General features: G+C 35.7%; 1 non-coding gene across 1 annotated transcript; it reads left to right on the top strand.

Moving 5' to 3' along the window:
- The first annotated feature begins 331 nt into the window (after positions 1-331).
- On the top strand, positions 332-9,942 carry LOC112016053 (uncharacterized). The gene is made up of 4 exons (XR_010623482.1): positions 332-402; positions 4,057-4,275; positions 5,545-5,788; positions 9,860-9,942. It is a non-coding gene; the product is annotated as an uncharacterized LOC112016053 (transcript).
- The last annotated feature ends 10,014 nt before the right edge of the window (positions 9,943-19,956 follow it).

The raw sequence follows: 19,956 nt of genomic DNA, 5'->3' as shown, positions 1-19,956 counted from the left end.
ATTTTTTTTGGGAATGAGAAATAAGTGCAATCCGCTTATGTATTTGAATTCAATGGAAAATGTTGTCATTATTTTAAAAGATCCCAAAATCAATAATGGCTTCTTTTTTGAGACTATACTCTCTAATCCTCATATTGACTAGTGTCCATATTTGGTGGGCCTCAATGAACCCAACCCACCATTAGATGAGGTCGGTCATAAATCATGCATCCACCGGATAACTTCAACCAACTTTAAGCTTTGGAAATTGCTACAAGTATAGAAAATATGTACTCCCCTCTTCCAACGTGTTTGTCTTGTTTCGAATATTCAACTTTTTTTTTTTTTTTTTTCCCATCAACTTCACCCTTGACATTGCACCGCGTGTCTTCCCCTTCGTCCATCAAGTTGTCTCAAATTATGGTATGTCTACAATAACTCTCGTGTTTCTGATCTGAACTTACACAATAAAAAATGGATTTTGTGCTTTGATTTTCAAACTTAGACATCAATTTTAGTTCTTGCAGCTTACATCTCTTTAGAGCATCTCCAGTTGGCTCTCTAAAGCTATTTTTGGAGAGGAAACACACAAAAAAATACCTCGACAGCCTCTCTAAACTCTCAATTTTTTTAGAGTTGCTACAATACAAACCATACAAAAATTTCAAGAGATTGCTGGAGATGTTCTTATATTGATAAACTTATATACTGTAGCACACCTGAATTCATGAATGGATTCTTATGTATCTGAAAGGAAAAACTTGGATATTGTTTTTAATTTGCAATATATTATGTTTTTTTAATTAAATTTAAATACTTGTCTAGATTGGCATTACAAGTACAAGTAGATTTTTTTTGGGAATGAGAAATAAATGCAATCCGCTTATGTATTTGAAATCAATGGAAAATTTTGTCATTATTTTAAAAGATCCCAAAATCAATAATGGTTTCTTTTTTGAGACTATACTCTCTAATCCTCATATTGACTAGTGTCCATATTTGGTGGGCCTCAATGAACCCAACCCACCATTAGATGAGGTCGGTCATAAATCATGCATCCACCGGATAACTTCAACCAACTTTAAGCTTTGGAAATTGCTACAAGTATAGAAAATATGTACTCCCCTCTTCCAACGTGTTTGTCTTGTTTCGAATATTCAACTTTTTTTTTTTTTTTTTGAGCAAAAGGTTAGAAGAATATTCAACTTTTTTAGAAAATGTTACTCATTGTTGTTTTATAAAAATGTATAAGCTTTTAAAATGATCCTTAAATAAATTTATCAAAAATGATTTTAGAAATAAAGTATGGACATAATAGGAACATTAGTAAATTGGTATTGTCAAAATTTTCGTACTTACCTGTATTACTAGGTGAATGCTTGTGAGAGGAATTATTCTAATCCCTTAACCTTTACTTCGACGTGAATTCATTTTCGCTTCTCAAAAAAAAAAAAAAAAATTCATTATTTTCTTTTTCTATTATCATGCCACATCATTATTTATAATCTGCCACCTTAAATTTGTGGCACAAAATATTTTTGTTTTAATGGCTTTTTTTTTTTTTTTGAAAATGCTAACGAGTGCCCTTAGGGCACTAGTTAATAATACATTTTAGCAAAGTTTTGATCCTATTTTTTATGGTAAATTAAAAAAGCTATCAAAATATTAATTACTTTTTTTTCATTTCTCATAAAAACTTTCTTTAAATGAATTATTAACCAATGCTGAACACTCGTTAGGATTTCCTTTTTTGTTTTTTTATGCATATAGCAGTACTCTTAAGATTTATTCCTTAATGGGCTTTGGGTCCGTTTGGATAGCACTTATTGTTGCTGAAAGTTGCTAAAAACTGATTGTTGCTGAAAACACTGTAACAAAATAATTTTTAAATGTGTGAATAGTGTTGTGGGACCCACTTTTAATATTAAATATTACGTAAACAGTGCATGAACAGTGCGTGAACAGTACATGCACAGTAAATTTTGTCTCCAAAGTCAGAAAAGCCGGCCAAAAAAAGAAAAAAAAAAAAAAAAAGGAGAAAACGTGAAACGGAAAACGTGCCGCAACTTACCGTGCAATCCAAACGCAGGCTTTATCAAGTTCAACCCAAGCACAACCCAATTACTCAATACTGTAAATAGGTGTGTTCCACTATTTTTTTTCCATTACTTATTTAAATTAAATAAATTTTAATAATCATTTTTTTAAGTAATCATTTATCAATAGTTTTTGCACAGGAAAACTTGATTTTAGATTGTCCTTCCATCTGGTAACTTTTAATACCTGAAAAATAATCTTGTTTCACCAGCTACTTTTTCCCCTGCTTTTTTTGGGGGCTTGGGAGTGGACTGCAATTTTTGTTTTACTAACTTAAACTTTTGAGTTTTTACTCTTAGCGAAGTTTCATTATTTATTTAAATTAAAGTAATTTTAAATATCTATCAAAAATAATTTTTTTTATTTTTGACACATTTCAACCGCTCTTTTATCCTTTTTTTTTTTTTTTTAGGTGGTAAAAGGGAAAAAAAAGGATGCATAGACAATTTTTTGTAAATTTTTCATGAGAATCAGACCCCTAACCCCTTACCAGTGACTTAGATACCTATAAGGAGATGACCACGCCTAATTCCCAAATGAGGCACAAGATATCTTGTTGGGGGAGATAATATCTTTAAAAGACCCTTTTTTTTTTTTTTTTTTTTTTTTTTACGAGGTAAAATTTCTACTCTAACCTAATATAAGTGTATATATGTGTGAATTTTCTTCTTGGAGACTTAAACCCGGCCCTCACCCCCTCCTCCTCCCCCCCCCCCCCAAAAACACCCTACAAGCATTTATACTTAAGACTTCACTCACATGTGTACACCCAACATATCTAATTTCCATGTTAGCTCCATAATTTCCCACTCCACTATGCAGTTAGAAAATCTAGCTTAAATCCTTTTCTTCATTGCTTTGAATATTAGCTTTCTTTTGATAATTCAATAGTTACAATAGCGGGGAGCAAGATATTTAAACCCTGGTTCTCTTAATAAAGAAGAGTAGGCTATATTGCTAAGCAAAAAGGCTCTTGACTAGTTTGAATATTAGTTTTGATAGTAGAAACAAGTGTCTTGGTGTTTCTCTTAAAGAAATACCGGAAGAATTGAAACAATATTTGATTGAGACATGTCAAAATTCAAAGCACATACAATTTTATTGAACGTAATGATAGTCTCTTGTTCTACTGCCATAAATATCTTTTCATGATGCTATCCCAACAACAGAGAGAGACTATTTCGTTCCGCCTCTATCTGGTTGAAATTAAACTTGCTTTACCTCTCCTTTCATAATTTTCAAATTTAATGAGGTAACATGCTTAAGTCACTAGAATTTTGTGATCTCTTTTTCTTTGGCTTGGTAATCAGAAAATATCAAGTGCAACTTGACTTTCAAAGATAGAACCATTCCTTCCGACTGTTGAAGTCATGACTTTTCTGACAATAGAACCATTCCTTCCTACTGTTGAAGTCATGACTTTTCTGACAATCTTTTTATTAATTATACTACTTTGTGTGCAATTAATCACTTTTCTTGTTATTATAATTTATGTAGCCATGGCAAAATACAATGGTACTTCCTAGATTTTAGGCTACAAGCACTTTATTTAGTTGAAGTAATCGTTTTTAGTCTCTATCAAATTTAAAGCAACTGATTTTAGTCTCTAAAAAATTTCAAGTGATTGATTTTAGTTCCTAAACTTAAATTAATCGCTTTTAGTCCTTATTATATGTAATGAAGTGATGATGTGTTATAGGACTAAATAAAAGATCATTTTAAACTTCACTGACTAAAAATCGCTGCTAAACTTGGAAGGACAAACAGTATACTCAAATCTCAAATATTTTGAAATCTCCAAGACCTAATGTAATTATAACTCACATTATGAAATCCCAAAGAACTCATGTAATTCAGTGGGGTGTGTGTGTGTGTGTTAATTGATATCTTCCTGCCTTATCTGTCTCCTTATGTCAACAACCATACTTTGAACTTTAGATGTACTGAACCTGTTCTATACTAACAAAAGCAACTATGCAGGTAAGAATTCTTTTATATGGATGGGCCCCACACCCAGGGTGAACATTTTGAACCCTGAACAATTAAAAGAAATCTTCTCCAAGATATATGACTTTCAAAAAGCCAAATGCAAATCCACTAATCAAGTTGCTAGCCACCGGACTTCCAAATTATGAGGGTGAGAAATGGGCAACACACAGAAAGATTATTAATCCAGCATTCCATCTTGAGAAGTTGAAGGTTACTTTATTCTTGTCACTTGTTTCCTGTTCGTTTCTATCACTTTATATTCAACAATGGTGTTTGAAGTGAAACTAATGATTAAAATGTTAATGAAAATATTCTAGGTCATGAATATTTATCTTGAGATGGATTCAAGTTACACCTGGTGTAACTCCACAAGAGTTATACCTTTTTTAAGCCATAGATTTCCAAAAGATCTAACGGTAAAAAAGAAAACATCATTATTCTTTACAATCATTAAATGCTTACCTAATTAATAGCATACTCATTATCTCTCTCCTTATTAAATATTTATGTCTCCTTTTTTTTTCTCTCCACTTTCTATGCTGTCTTTTTTTTCTCCCCTCAATAAAACCTTTATCACTTTTCTCATCCTTTTTAGGAAGATATTCACCAGGAGTTGCAAATCGTTCATTCTTTACTTTGTATGTATTGCTTTTTTCTTTTTCTTTTTTGGGTTCATAAAGAGTGCAGGTTCATTATTTCTTCTATCCATCTAAATTGATTTTTTTTTTTAATTTAAATTTTTTCTATGTGATTATGTCAAGTTATCAACTTCTACCATTATTTTTTACTTTTATCACCACAAGTATGTAGCAAGATGAACAAGTATGTATGTGTATATATATATATATATATAATGTGATGTGATGAGGCAAACTGGACAAGGACATAGTGGTGATAAAAGTCAAAAATACTCTTTTACTCCTTTACTCTTTTAATAAGGAGACAAAAAAATATTTAATAAGGAAAGAGATAATAAGGATGATATTAATTAGGTAAGCATTTAATGATGTAAAGAATGATGATGTTTTCTTTTTGACCATTAGATCTTTTGGAAATCTATGGCTTAAAAAATGTGTAACTCTTGTGGAGTTACACCAGGTATAACTTGAACCCATCTCATTTATCTTTTCTAAAAAAATTTTGAACTTTTTCTCAATTCTAAGACCATCTTTTGCAGGATGTGGATTCCATCAGAACAAAACTTAAAGTAGAAATATGTGCAAATATAGCATTTATATGCTTCAATTAGTTACATCACCCAGGATTGTGGATTCTCACAAAAAAAAAAAAAAAATCACACCCGAGATTAAGTTTGTGCACGTGTGCACACGTGCCTACTAAGTACAAACAACATTTTGCACTGACATTTGGCTATAGGTTTTGCTAGAATATACTTGAAATGTTTTTTCATGTAAATTTTGTACGTACATGTGCCTACTAAGTACAATCCTTGTAATTTTTTCATGCTGTTTTCTGTAGAATATGTCAGTGGCATTTTATCAGTGTTGCAATGACATGATGTGCAAATGGGAAAGTTTGGTGCCTGAAGAGGGATCAATTGAGTTAGATGTATGGCCTTATCTCCAAACTTTGACAAGTGATGTGATTTCTCGAACAGCCTTTGGGAGTAGCTATGATGAAGGAAGAAGGATATTTGACTCCAAAAAGAACAAGCTAAGCTTGCAATGAAAACTATACAGTCTGTTTACATTCCGGGTTGGAGGTAAACCAAAACATTTCAATATCTGCTAATAATTAATCATCAGATTTTTCTTATAGACTTAGGTTCATTTATGAAAAGAATCAAATTTAAATATACTAATTTACATAAATACATACTAAAATTAAGAGTGTTATTGAGCATTAATTTGAACCAATGGGTTTCAAGTTTTCACTCACTAGCTCTATTTTGATTTCCTTGTGCCTTTTATTCGTCCCAAAGAACAGCCGATGATGACCACAAATAAATAATTAAGAGTGTTATTGAGCATATATATATATATATATATATTTATTTATTTGTGTGTGTGTGTTTTTTTTTTTTTTTTTTTTTTTGAAAACAAACTGAACTTTTCATTCATAACAGCCAAGAAAAGATACACTGAAAAAACAGAGCACAAGCTACAGAACAGAGCATAACAAAATAAGGAACACAGCAACAACCTAGACCACAACTTAGACACCTTTAACCCGTTCCTTCAGCTCTAGCCATGTCTTCAATCCAATCAGGAATAATTGAAGTCCATACCTGTTCCTTAGCAGATTGTTTTGCAAATTGTGCAAGTTCGTGGGCTATTTTGTTGCCATCCCTACCAATATGTCTGACTCTTGCCTCCTGGAATCTAGGAAGGTTTTGCAGAATACCTCTCACAATATGGCCAACCACACTTCTCACTTCCTTAGCCTCAATAGCTTGAATTTTCTGCATTAAGTCTCCTTCGAAAATGGTCTTTTCCAAGCCCAGATTTTTTGCTATTTTGTTGCCCCTTGTTCCATAGCTATGGCTTCCGTTTCCTCCACAGCCATTCGACCCGATAGAGGAATACATTTTGCTGCCACCACCTTCCTTTCCCAATCTCTAATTATAACACCCACTCCGGAATGGCCTTCAACAGAGGGAACAGCCCCATCCACGTTTATTTTGAAGAAACCCACAGGGGGTGGTGTCCATGCTTTCTCAATTCTCTGAGGATTGTTTATATCCCAGCTCCTGGTCCCCTTGAAATCCTTTAACATTTGGATTTCTTTCTCCCAAATGTGATCCTCAGAATCATCATTTCCCTCATGAACAATTTGGTTTCTATTATACCATATCATCCAAGCTACACCAAAAAAGATCTCCATGTCCCTCTGAGTTCCTTTTTCTAACAAACATAAGGCCAAATCCATAATCTCCCTAGCAAAGTGGGCATTCATTCCATTTGCTCCAAACTCTTTTAGCAGCTTCACAGTAGATGATTGCATGCTCAGTTTGAAAGCTCAAAAATGTGTTGAAAACATAAGAGTAATTTAGACCCCCAATTAAAATTACGGCTTGATAGATTTTACACTAACTTAATACTAAGTGCAAAATAGTGTAAATGAGAGTGGATGAACAAATAAGCTACTCTAATCCATAAACTAAACAACACAGCAGTATAATGGAATAAACAAGAGTAGGGAAGAAGGATGCAAATACAAAAAACACCGAGACGTGTTTTCGAAGAGAAAACCGAAAAACTCCGCGAAAAATCTCTCTACCGCCCTCCAAGCGGAAATCGATCCACTAGACAATCAGTTGGGATACATGGGTTAGCAAGAGATCCTCCAAGCCTAATCTACCCGATGTACCTAAGCCCTCCAAGCACCTACTCCAACAAGGCTTCTCGGAACCGTGTCTTGTCTTAGTTCTCCGGATCCCGCAACAAGCTCTATGTTGCATCTGCCATCCTTGGCTTCTTCCAATCCTTCCTAGCAACTCCAAAACACTCTCTACACTCTGAATAGGTGTGTGTTGTGTTTGAGTACAAATCTCCTCTCAAGCTATGATAATGGGAGAGGGATGGAGAAAAGACTACAATGATTTTTCACTAAGGATGAGTAGCTCTCTCTCAAAAGATGGGTGTGTGTTTTAGAAAACTTCTCTAGGATTTTTCTCTCTGAATAGCCTCTATAACATTTGTGAGTAATGAGGATATATATAGTATGGGTGAAGGGTAAGAAAGTCACTCATTAAAACCCTCCAGGCAGAATATTTCACGACTATCTCGCGGGAAGGCCTTACCCGCGAGACACTCGCGAAAACGACAGCCTGACATGACTCTTCAGATTCCAGTCATGTGATTCTCACATGGCTCTTGCGGGTTAGCTTCCAGCGACACACCCGCGAGATCCACTGATCTTTAATAAAGCTTGAGTCTTCACCAACTTGAAACTAAACCCAATACAATTAAATCCCACAAAATACAAGGAAATGAATTAAAGAAATTACAACACATTTTGTCATGGAATAAAGCCAATATAAAACATAGTTGTAAATTACAACTTTACAATCTTCCCCTTTGGCTATTCCGTGACAAAACACCCTATAACAGACTCTAGACTTAAACATGAATTTGGGAAGAATGGCAAAACTCACTTACACCTAAATCTAGAAGTTGTGATGAATTTGGAACATGTATACCTGTAACCTAAAACACTTGCACAAAACACATTAGACCTTCAAGGTAAATCAGGTGATAAAAAGACAAGTATAATGCAACAAGTAAAAAGCGATCAAGCAAAATGGAATAAAGCAATAGACCATGGCTTGACCAAACAGGCAATCACTATAAATAAGTGATCACAATGCTCATTCACACTTGGAATGAACATCCGGACATTCAAGTTGACAAACACAAGGCAAAGTACATGAAGTATGTGTATCTAGGAAAAATTCTACAAGGGCACAAGAGTGTTTATCACTCAACCAATGCATAGAACGTATATGCATCTAGGAAAAATCCTACAAGGGCACAAGAGTGATGTACTGAAGTAAAATGTATGACATTAAGCATCAAGTACACAAGCATAAAGGCTGCATAAACAAGGTACTGCATATGCATGGCACAAACCATAAAAGCCTACAAACCATGCATGGAAACAAACCCTAAAAGCTTACAAAAGCAACATGGGTACAAAAGTGTTCTAACACATGAACATGATGCAAAGCATAGATACTAAAAGTAACACAAAGCATCATAAAGCAACAAGAAAACAAGCATAAAGTAAATCAAGGTTTTCTCAAAAACAATGTTTTCTCTCCCTTGGTATATACATCTCCCCTATGGCTTTCTCTCCCTACGAATGTGCACAAGGTAGAATTTCTCCCCCTAAGAGTGTGCACATGAGTCATATAGAAATGACGAAACACATCGGTATACTCTCCGGTATACAGTTGACTCAGGTTCCCCATAACAAATAGGGCAAGTAGAATCCACTTTATTTCCCCTATTGCACATATTCAACATAGATGGGATGGCCTTCATGCATAATCTCCAAGAAAAAACTCTCACTTTGGCCAGGATGTTTAGGTTCCACAACTTTTTCCAAAAAGGAGCACATATGTCTCCCATTAAGGATTCACCTCCTTCATGCTTCTCTACCATTTCCCTAGCCACAAAATAAGCACTTTTCACCGTGAAGATTCCTTTTTTATTTCCCACCCATATTAATTGGTCCTCCTGTGGGTAGTGAGGTATTGGGATGCTTAGAATATTTTCCACTTCAAAACCAAGAAAGATTCTATCAAGAATGTCCTTTCTCCATCTTCTAGGGTCTTGGTCAATTAAGACCGATACCATAGGAAAGTCTCCAAAATCTCTCCTTGGGAAAATGACTTTATACGTTGTTGGTATTGGTAACCATCTAGCATCCCATATATGGATTATCTTCCCATTTCCCACTCTCCATCTTGTTCCTTGCTGAAGAATCTCTATGCTCTTGTGAATGCTTCTCCAAGCATAAGATGGGTTGCTGCCAATGCTTGCATTTAAGATATCCCCATTGGGGAAATACCTTGCTTTGTACATACGCGCCATAATCGATGAGGGATTTTCCAACATTCTCCATCCCTGCTTAGTCAGCATAGCCAAATTGAAAGCATAAAGATCACGAAACATGAAATAAATAAGTTAAATCGTTATATATTCATACTCCTCTCAACAGCCTAAGAATAGATTATTCAATTTGATGTAATTCACTTTTCCCCCCTTTTAGTGAGGGAGGTAATTCACTTTATTCTTATCTCATGTTTGCATGAATGGTTCGCATGTAGGTTTCTGCCAACTAAAATAAACAAGAGGATGAAAGAAATTGACAAAGAATTACAAGATTCACTTAAAGGCATCATCAACAAAAGAGAGAAGGCAATAAAAGCAGGTGGAGCTAGAACTGATGACTTACTAGGCATACTTCTAGAGTCCAACTTTAAAGAAATTGAAAAACATGGGAACGACAAGAACGTTGGAATGAATCTCCAAGATGTAATTGAGGAATGTAAGATATTTTATTTTGCGGGACAAGAGACAACCTCAGTTTTGCTTGTTTGGACAATGGTAATTCTGAGCAGATATCCAAGTTGGCAAGCGCGTGCAAGAGAAGAAGTCCTACATGTCTTTGGTAAAAACAAACCAGAATTTGATGGGCTAAATCACCTCAAAGTTGTAAGTTCTTTTGATTAGTTTACATTGAATTGCTTCGTAGAAATAATAGATCATNTTTGAGTACAAATCTCCTCTCAAGCTATGATAATGGGAGAGGGATGGAGAAAAGACTACAATGATTTTTCACTAAGGATGAGTAGCTCTCTCTCAAAAGATGGGTGTGTGTTTTAGAAAACTTCTCTAGGATTTTTCTCTCTGAATAGCCTCTATAACATTTGTGAGTAATGAGGATATATATAGTATGGGTGAAGGGTAAGAAAGTCACTCATTAAAACCCTCCAGGCAGAATATTTCACGACTATCTCGCGGGAAGGCCTTACCCGCGAGACACTCGCGAAAACGACAGCCTGACATGACTCTTCAGATTCCAGTCATGTGATTCTCACATGGCTCTTGCGGGTTAGCTTCCAGCGACACACCCGCGAGATCCACTGATCTTTAATAAAGCTTGAGTCTTCACCAACTTGAAACTAAACCCAATACAATTAAATCCCACAAAATACAAGGAAATGAATTAAAGAAATTACAACACATTTTGTCATGGAATAAAGCCAATATAAAACATAGTTGTAAATTACAACTTTACAATCTTCCCCTTTGGCTATTCCGTGACAAAACACCCTATAACAGACTCTAGACTTAAACATGAATTTGGGAAGAATGGCAAAACTCACTTACACCTAAATCTAGAAGTTGTGATGAATTTGGAACATGTATACCTGTAACCTAAAACACTTGCACAAAACACATTAGACCTTCAAGGTAAATCAGGTGATAAAAAGACAAGTATAATGCAACAAGTAAAAAGCGATCAAGCAAAATGGAATAAAGCAATAGACCATGGCTTGACCAAACAGGCAATCACTATAAATAAGTGATCACAATGCTCATTCACACTTGGAATGAACATCCGGACATTCAAGTTGACAAACACAAGGCAAAGTACATGAAGTATGTGTATCTAGGAAAAATTCTACAAGGGCACAAGAGTGTTTATCACTCAACCAATGCATAGAACGTATATGCATCTAGGAAAAATCCTACAAGGGCACAAGAGTGATGTACTGAAGTAAAATGTATGACATTAAGCATCAAGTACACAAGCATAAAGGCTGCATAAACAAGGTACTGCATATGCATGGCACAAACCATAAAAGCCTACAAACCATGCATGGAAACAAACCCTAAAAGCTTACAAAAGCAACATGGGTACAAAAGTGTTCTAACACATGAACATGATGCAAAGCATAGATACTAAAAGTAACACAAAGCATCATAAAGCAACAAGAAAACAAGCATAAAGTAAATCAAGGTTTTCTCAAAAACAATGTTTTCTCTCCCTTGGTATATACATCTCCCCTATGGCTTTCTCTCCCTACGAATGTGCACAAGGTAGAATTTCTCCCCCTAAGAGTGTGCACATGAGTCATATAGAAATGACGAAACACATCGGTATACTCTCCGGTATACAGTTGACTCAGGTTCCCCATAACAAATAGGGCAAGTAGAATCCACTTTATTTCCCCTATTGCACATATTCAACATAGATGGGATGGCCTTCATGCATAATCTCCAAGAAAAAACTCTCACTTTGGCCAGGATGTTTAGGTTCCACAACTTTTTCCAAAGAGGGGCACATATGTCTCCCATTGAGGATTCACCTCCTTCATGCTTCTCTACCATTTCCCTAGCCACAAAATAAGCACTTTTCACCGTGAAGATTCCTTTTTTATTTCCCACCCATATTAATTGGTCCTCCTGTGGGTAGTGAGGTATTGGGATGCTTAGAATATTTTCCACTTCAAAACCAAGAAAGATTCTATCAAGCATGTCCTTTCTCCATCTTCTAGTGTCTTGGTCAATTAAGACCGATACCATAGGAAAGTCTCCAAAATCTCTCCTTGGGAAAATGACTTTATACGTTGTTGGTATTGGTAACCATCTAGCATCCCATATATGGATTATCTTCCCATTTCCCACTCTCCATCTTGTTCCTTGCTGAAGAATCTCTATGCTCTTGTGAATGCTTCTCCAAGCATAAGATGGGTTGCTGCCAATGCTTGCATTTAAGATATCCCCATTGGGGAAATGCCTTGCTTTGTACATACGCGCCATAATCGATGAGGTATTTTCCAACATTCTCCATCCCTGCTTAGTCAGCATAGCCAAATTGAAAGCATAAAGATCACGGAACATGAAATAAATAAGTTAAATCGTTATATATTCATACTCCTCTCAACAGCCTAAGAATAGATTATTCAATTTGATGTAATTCACTTTTCCCCCCTTTTAGTGAGGGAGGTAATTCACTTTATTCTTATCTCATGTTTGCATGAATGGTTCGCATGTAGGTTTCTGCCAACTAAAATAAACAAGAGGATGAAAGAAATTGACAAAGAATTACAAGATTCACTTAAAGGCATCATCAACAAAAGAGAGAAGGCAATAAAAGCAGGTGGAGCTAGAACTGATGACTTACTAGGCATACTTCTAGAGTCCAACTTTAAAGAAATTGAAAAACATGGGAACGACAAGAACGTTGGAATGAATCTCCAAGATGTAATTGAGGAATGTAAGATATTTTATTTTGCGGGACAAGAGACAACCTCAGTTTTGCTTGTTTGGACAATGGTAATTCTGAGCAGATATCCAAGTTGGCAAGCGCGTGCAAGAGAAGAAGTCCTACATGTCTTTGGTAAAAACAAACCAGAATTTGATGGGCTAAATCACCTCAAAGTTGTAAGTTCTTTTGATTAGTTTACATTGAATTGCTTCGTAGAAATAATAGATCATACTTTCTTTTAAATTTATAATTATAAACGTGGAGATCTAGAACAAGTAGTCTATTATCCAGCTTGAGTTTAAAAAACTTCCAAACAAGGTAATTGCATTACTCTCCCTCCCTCTACTCTACTCCCCCTCCTTTTTTAAACATCCAAACATGCCATTAAAGTTAAAATAAATACTGTTTTAGCTTTATTTTTTTATTTTAATAATATAATTTTTGGATCACAATTTTGGTAGGAGGGACTGAGCTGTCCGCTGCCAATTATTTTCACGTGGATCAATCATTTTCTTTTTATTTACTCGTTTTACATGGGAATTTTTTTATTATTATTATACAAATTTAAACACACATAAAAAAAATTATAATTTAGAAATTGTTATTTGAAGTTACAGTTTTATTTACTTTTTTATGTATGTATAAATGTGGGTAAGAGAGTGTTTATAATAATAAACATTATTCATATGTTCTAGCTTCTCTACCCGATACTCTCCTTATTGTCAGTTGCTTGTCCCCCTAGAATACTTGTTATGTGAAAATTGCATGATCGGTTTTTTCATTTTCTTTTTTCTAATTATGTTAGGGCTTTTCTATAATAATATTGTTAGTTCATTTAGACCACTGTACACTCAGATTGTTTAACCTAATTAATTAACCAAGTTGTTACTTATGTTTATTATTCAAATCTAGGTTAAACATAAACAATCATATCACATAATGTGGAAAAGTAAAGAAGACAAGCGATATAATAACCTTGGAAACTAATGAAACTGACAATTTCAAGGTAAAAAACTTGGGGAGGATTTAACCTAAACTATCTTCAAGACAACAAGTTCAATATGATAAAATGAAAGTTTTACAATAGATTTTTCCCTAAATCTAAAGCTACCTCTTGTAAAACTTATTCACGTGATCTCATACAACTTTGAATCCACAGACTTCTATCTGAATTTGCTAAACACAAACATCCACGTTTGTTAAGAACATATGTGTTAGGACATATGTGGTTCACTTGTTAAAAACATATGTCATTCTTTTATGTAATTAGCTAATCTTTTGACAAAACACACTTTACTTGGAATTGGGTAGTTCTAGGTGTTTTTAATATTTCAAGAAATAAGATTTCAAGATCAAGTGCTGAAGTCATCAAGTCTTTCCAAGAAACAAGCTGAAAAAGTGCAAGTTCATTAAAGCTCGACAGCTGTATCTATCGAGCTTAAGAAAGCTGTTCCAGCCCCGTGTGCTTGACAGCTGCTTGACAGCTGCTCGACACCTCCTATTTGTTGAGGTTTATGAAATTCAAAATTTTGATATGATTTTCTTGGGATCCGTGTCTGTGTTTGGGCTTTCTTTTCTCTAACCCTAGACATATAAAATGACTGTTTTAAGGACTGTTAAAAAGTACACAAGTTGCACGAGCATTAAGCAAAGTCTATTCAAGCAATTTGTGACCGGAGACAAAGTTTTGCCCTAATTTATCATTCTTAAAGAAGTTGCTGTGTATGTGCACATTTGTGTTTTGTGACAAAGCATCTTCTTGATCATCATTGTTGGGATGAACTGAAAAACTTTACAACCAACAATTTTCTCTAGTTGGTGATTGAAGTCATGTACTAGGATTCGCGCAATTGGTTAGTCACGTACTTGGGAGCCATGCATTAAAAGAGGAAATTGTCACTACTGAACAAGTCCAATTGGGTATTGGGGTAAGGGTTCAACTGTAGGTTGGTATAAGGTACTGAGATTCCTTTACTTATAACCACTTGTTGTGATAATAGTGGAATTTCGGGAGTGGTGACCTGAAAATCACCCGGTGAGGTTTTTGCCGTTAGGTTTTTCCCATTCGTAAACAAATCACCATGTTATTTATTTTTTGCTGCATAATTAGTTTATTAGTGATTTATTTGTGCTACCACGCGTTTGCATGTTAATTTGATTAATTAATAACTTGGCTAATTAATCAATTAATTTAATCACAAGGGGTTACTTCGTTTTTGGTCTATCAAGTGGTGTCAAAGCAGGCATACTCTGATTAGGTTTAATCTTTGCTGTGTTGATCTATTGACCCCTGTTTGTCATGGATAGAGAACAGTCGTTAATTATACCTCATTTATTTGATAGCACTAACTATGCATACTAGAAAGTACGCATGAGATCTTTCTTGCAGTCTTTAGATGAGAAGGTGTGGCAAGTTGTAAAGATTGACTGGACTACGTCAAAGGAAGCGCTGGTGGATTGGGATGAAGCAAAGATCAAGGCGGCAAACTTCAACAGCAGGGCATTGAATGTTTTATTTAGTGCGGTCACCAACGAGGAGTTCAAGAAAATATCCTCGACTAAAACTGCTAAGGAAGTATGGACCATCCTCCAGACAACCTATAAGGGTACAAAGACTGTCAAAGATTCAAAGCTTTAAAGGCTCACTACAAGCTTTGAAGAGATAAAAATGGAGAAGGATGAGTCGTTCGATGAGTTCTATATCAAGCTAAAGGACATAGTGAACTTAGCCTTCAATCTTGGGGAAACAATTCTTGAACCCAAGATTGTGAGGAATGTGCTCAGATCTCTACCTGAGAGATTCCATGCCAAGATCACGGCAATAGAGGAATCAAAGTATATTGACGAGATTTCTTTGACAGAGCTGGTTAGTAATCTGCAGACCTACAATCTAGGGCTATCAAGAATTGGCAAGTCGGGTAAAGGCAAGAGCATGGCTTTGAAGGCCAAGAGCAGTGACACTGATGAGTCTTCAGATGATGAGGATTCTAAGATGAAGTCCTACATTACAAGACAGTTCAAGAAGTTTATGAAGAATGCCAATGAAAAGGGCTTTAACAAGGACTGTAGGCAATCCAATTCTTCTCAGTTCAAGAGTCAAGATAAAGGGAGAAGGATGTAAGGGATGGCGGTTAGTACATTGTTCCCGCAAGATCTAAGTTCTTTGAGTGTCATGGATTCGGTCATATGAAGCAAGAGTGTCCCACATATCTCAAGAGTGTTGGAAAGAGTAAGGCACTTGCTGCTACATTGAGTGACACTAAGCCTGAGGATGATTCCAACGATGAGGATGACGGAATCTTGAATGCCTTCAATGCCATAGTCAATCCTACTGAAGAGATTGTTGAAGACGTGGACGAAGAAGAAGAATTGGTGGATTCTAAGTGTGAGAAGATGGATGATCAAGATGATATCCATACAGCCTATGAAAAACTGTACAAGCTTTTTGAGAAGCATGAGAAACTGTATAGGCTGGCCACTAAGAAACTCAGTGATGTGGAACTTAACTGTGAAGAGTTGTTCACAAAGTTTGATGAGACTAATCAAACTATTGGAGCACTCAAGTTTGAGAACAATTTCTTAGCTGAAAAGACTAAGAAGCTTGAAGCAAAGCTATTTCAAGTTAGAGATCAATTGGAGAGGACTTCAAGTGCAAAACTTGATGAGATGCTTAGCATTCAGAAATCTGCTTCGGATCGAACAGGTTTAGGATATGGTATTTCTTCCTCTAATATTGCTTCTACTAGTGCTACTGCTTTTGTTCCTCCTGCTAATAATACTAAAATTGAGAACAATGGTGTTAAAACTGAATTAGCTAGTGAGAACTTAAACAAGAGTAGATCTATCTTAGGAGCACCCCCTGAGCAAGATAAGAAAAATGTCAAAAATACTAGGGCCAAGAAGGCTAAATTTCAAAAGTCTAAACAGAAGAAGCAGCATCGCTGTCATCATTGTGGAGCTGAAGTCATACTCAACCAAATTGCTATAAGTAGTTAGCCACTCAACAGAGCAACAGCATGATAGCATTTAGAAGCCAAAATCAGTTTTAATCCTCTCTTGCTCCTCTTGGAGATCTTCTCAAAGCCCTCATGTTCCTTTCGAACTTGAACAGGTTCAATTCTTCCCCCTCACCACCAGTTCAAGGGTTTAATCAAAGGAAAGGTTCTTCCAAGGCGTGGAAGGAAAAGGGCTCTAAGTGATTCTATCATTTTCTTCTATCTTCTTGTTTTTGTTTGTTACATTACTTGTGTGTTTTGCTTTACTGTTTTGAGTTAGTCTAGTTTTATGCTTTGCTTTGCTTAACGTGTTTTTGTTTGTTTATTTTCAGTTTTTCTTATTTTTGTTTTTCATATAAAATAAAAAAAAAATTGAAAAATCAGAAAATACAAAAACAGTGTATGTTTTGTCTACATTGGTACTTGTGTACCTTGGATGGCCATTGAAACAAAGTTTTCTAAACTTTATATCTTTTGTAACTTAGATGAGCATCTTTATGCACAACTAAGTAAGTGAACTTTGTGGCTCTTGTTTGTGATGAGTAAGATTAAGTTATCTCTTGGAATTAACACTCGTATCACTTTTTTTGACGAGAAGGACTAGAAAATCTTAAAAGAAAGGCATAAATAACTATCTCATTACTGTTGCCCACCAATCATGAAAGACATTTGTATGCTTCGGCATAGCAAAAGTGTGATGTCAATGACATTTGTGTACTTCGACATAACGAAATTGGAATGTCAAATATCATTGGGTATTTCTTTTCTCTCTCTTATATGCCCATGCATGATATGCTAAATTAAAAAGATAAAAAAGCAAAGAAAATAAAAAGCAAAAAGATAAAAAATGCTTTTAAATATGACTTCAAGCGTATATTCTAGGAGATGTGGGAGTTATAGGATGTACTTCGAAGATAATAGTCCCCATCAAACAATTATGATTATGTGTGAGTTAAAGTGATTTTCTCATATCTCAGATCATCATAACATGTATACACTTATGCAATCTTGCGATGTTTTTCACACATAACACGCAATATTCTTTGCTACTCTTGATACATGTGCAGGTACAATGTGATTTGACCATCACAAGGTTTTACATGTGTTAATGTATACTCACTAAACTGTCTTGACTTGTTTTTAAAATATAAAATTGGTTAGACTTGTTTAGTGTGCGTGTGTGTGTGTGTGTGTGTGTGTGTTTTTGAGATCCATGTGCTTAAAATTATTATTGAGAGATAATTTTGAGAACTTAATATGTTGATTGGATCATTGGTTAAGTTGCATATTGGATTGCATTCATGTCTGTGTTTTTATCTTCTCGAAAAACTATTTTCAAAAGCTGGCTCAACACCTCCTCGATACCTAACTATCTGTTGAGCTTCTTAAGCTTTTCTTATCGCAATCTCGACAACTTCTTAACACCTGGTGGATTGATCAAGAAAGTTCCTACCTCCTCAATAGCTTCTTGACATCTGGTCGATCGATCGAGCTTCCGTTCTTGGTTCTGATGGTTTGTTCCTCGACACATTCTCGACACTTGGATCTGTCGACGTTGTATTTCTTGACACCTTTCTCGACAGATGGCTTGACACCTCTCGATACCTTCATTTGTCAAGATTTATTGTGGTTCTATATAAGCTTCCTCGTGTGATCCAAACCTTATTTCTCTTAATCTCTCTCTCTCGATAGCTTTCTCTTTTCTCTCCCAAACACTCTCATCTCACTCCAATCTTGATTCTCAAGGTTTCTTCAAGCTTTTTCAAGACTTTCTTCACTTGGTAAGCTTCTATTCTCTCATTCTTCATGCATTTCATGTTTTAAAACCTAGATTATGGGGTTTTTCAAAATTGATGAGTGTTTGTTGAAATTTTGGGATGGGTTTTCACTTCAATGATCTTAAAACTTCATGCATTGCATCACATATGCATTATAACAGTATTTTCATGTATTTAGATTAGTGCAAGTTGATTGTATGCTGGTAGGTTTGGATTGGGCTAAGCCTATGATGAATTTTCTTTTGCATGTCACATGTTCATGCATTCTTCATGCATACATACTCTCTTTTCAATATACTTGTTATATTTGAATTGCTTTGGGACTTTTCTGATTCTCTCTCTCTCTCTCTCTCTCTCTCTCTCTCTCTCTGTGTGTGTGTTTACGTTAGTCGTGTCTATGGCACCTAAGCATAAATTTACTCCGGCTCGGAACCCTCTTCGTTCCAGAGCTTCTTCATCTTCTGATTCTGCTCCTCTCTCTCTTCAGTTTCATGATGATGATGCCCACAAGGCATTCTCAAAGAACTTTTCTAGATGAGGTGTTCATTCGAAACACCAAGTCATTTTGGCGGATTTTGCTGACACTAACCTTCCCGATGTCATTCATAGTCAGGGATGGGAGTTACTGTGTGACGTCCCGGTCACTTGTCCTCTTGTACTTATCCAGGAGTTTTACTCCAACATGCATGGGATTGATCATTCAGTATCTATTTTCTTCACTCGCGTTCGAGGTACGCGCATTCCTGTCACACTGCAACTTGTTACAAATGTGCTTCGGGTTCCTAGGGTAGAGTTCCCTAATTATCCTAGTTGTGAGCGTCTGAGGACTGTATCCAAGGATGAGCTCATATCTGCTTTCTATGAGCGCCCTTTTAATTGGGGTGAGCATCAGTTTACACCATGTCGGCCTTTTGCTAAAGGTCCTAGATTCTAGAACATGGTGATGACTTTTGTACTTCATCCTCTCTCTTATTACAACTCCATTACAAAGCCTCTACTGGATTTTTTTTGTCCCTACTTAAGCATCTTACTATAGATTTTCCTTCTCATTTCATTCTCTCTATTATAGATGTTCAGATAAATTTAGTGTCCCGTGATAAGCTCATTTTTTCTTCCGCTATCACGAGGATTTTACGCCATTTTTTCGTCCTTTTTCTTGTGTCCGACCATTTCACTGTTATGTGTGCCATAGATGCCGCTACCATAAAAGGTAGTGAGGCACAGTTTAGGTCGCAACAGGAGTCAGTAGCACCTCCCTCCTGTTCGGCTCCTTCATCTTAATCTGCTCCATCCACATCCGCCCCCTCCTCTTCCATGGGTGATATGACTCTAGGAGACATCATGGCACAGCTACAGTGCATGGATGCTCGCCT

Source organism: Quercus suber, unplaced genomic scaffold (assembly GCF_002906115.3).
Source record: "Quercus suber isolate HL8 unplaced genomic scaffold, Cork oak 2.0 scaffold_337, whole genome shotgun sequence".
Classification (NCBI taxonomy): Eukaryota; Viridiplantae; Streptophyta; class Magnoliopsida; order Fagales; family Fagaceae; genus Quercus; species Quercus suber.
This window is presented reverse-complemented; position numbering and strand designations above follow the sequence as displayed.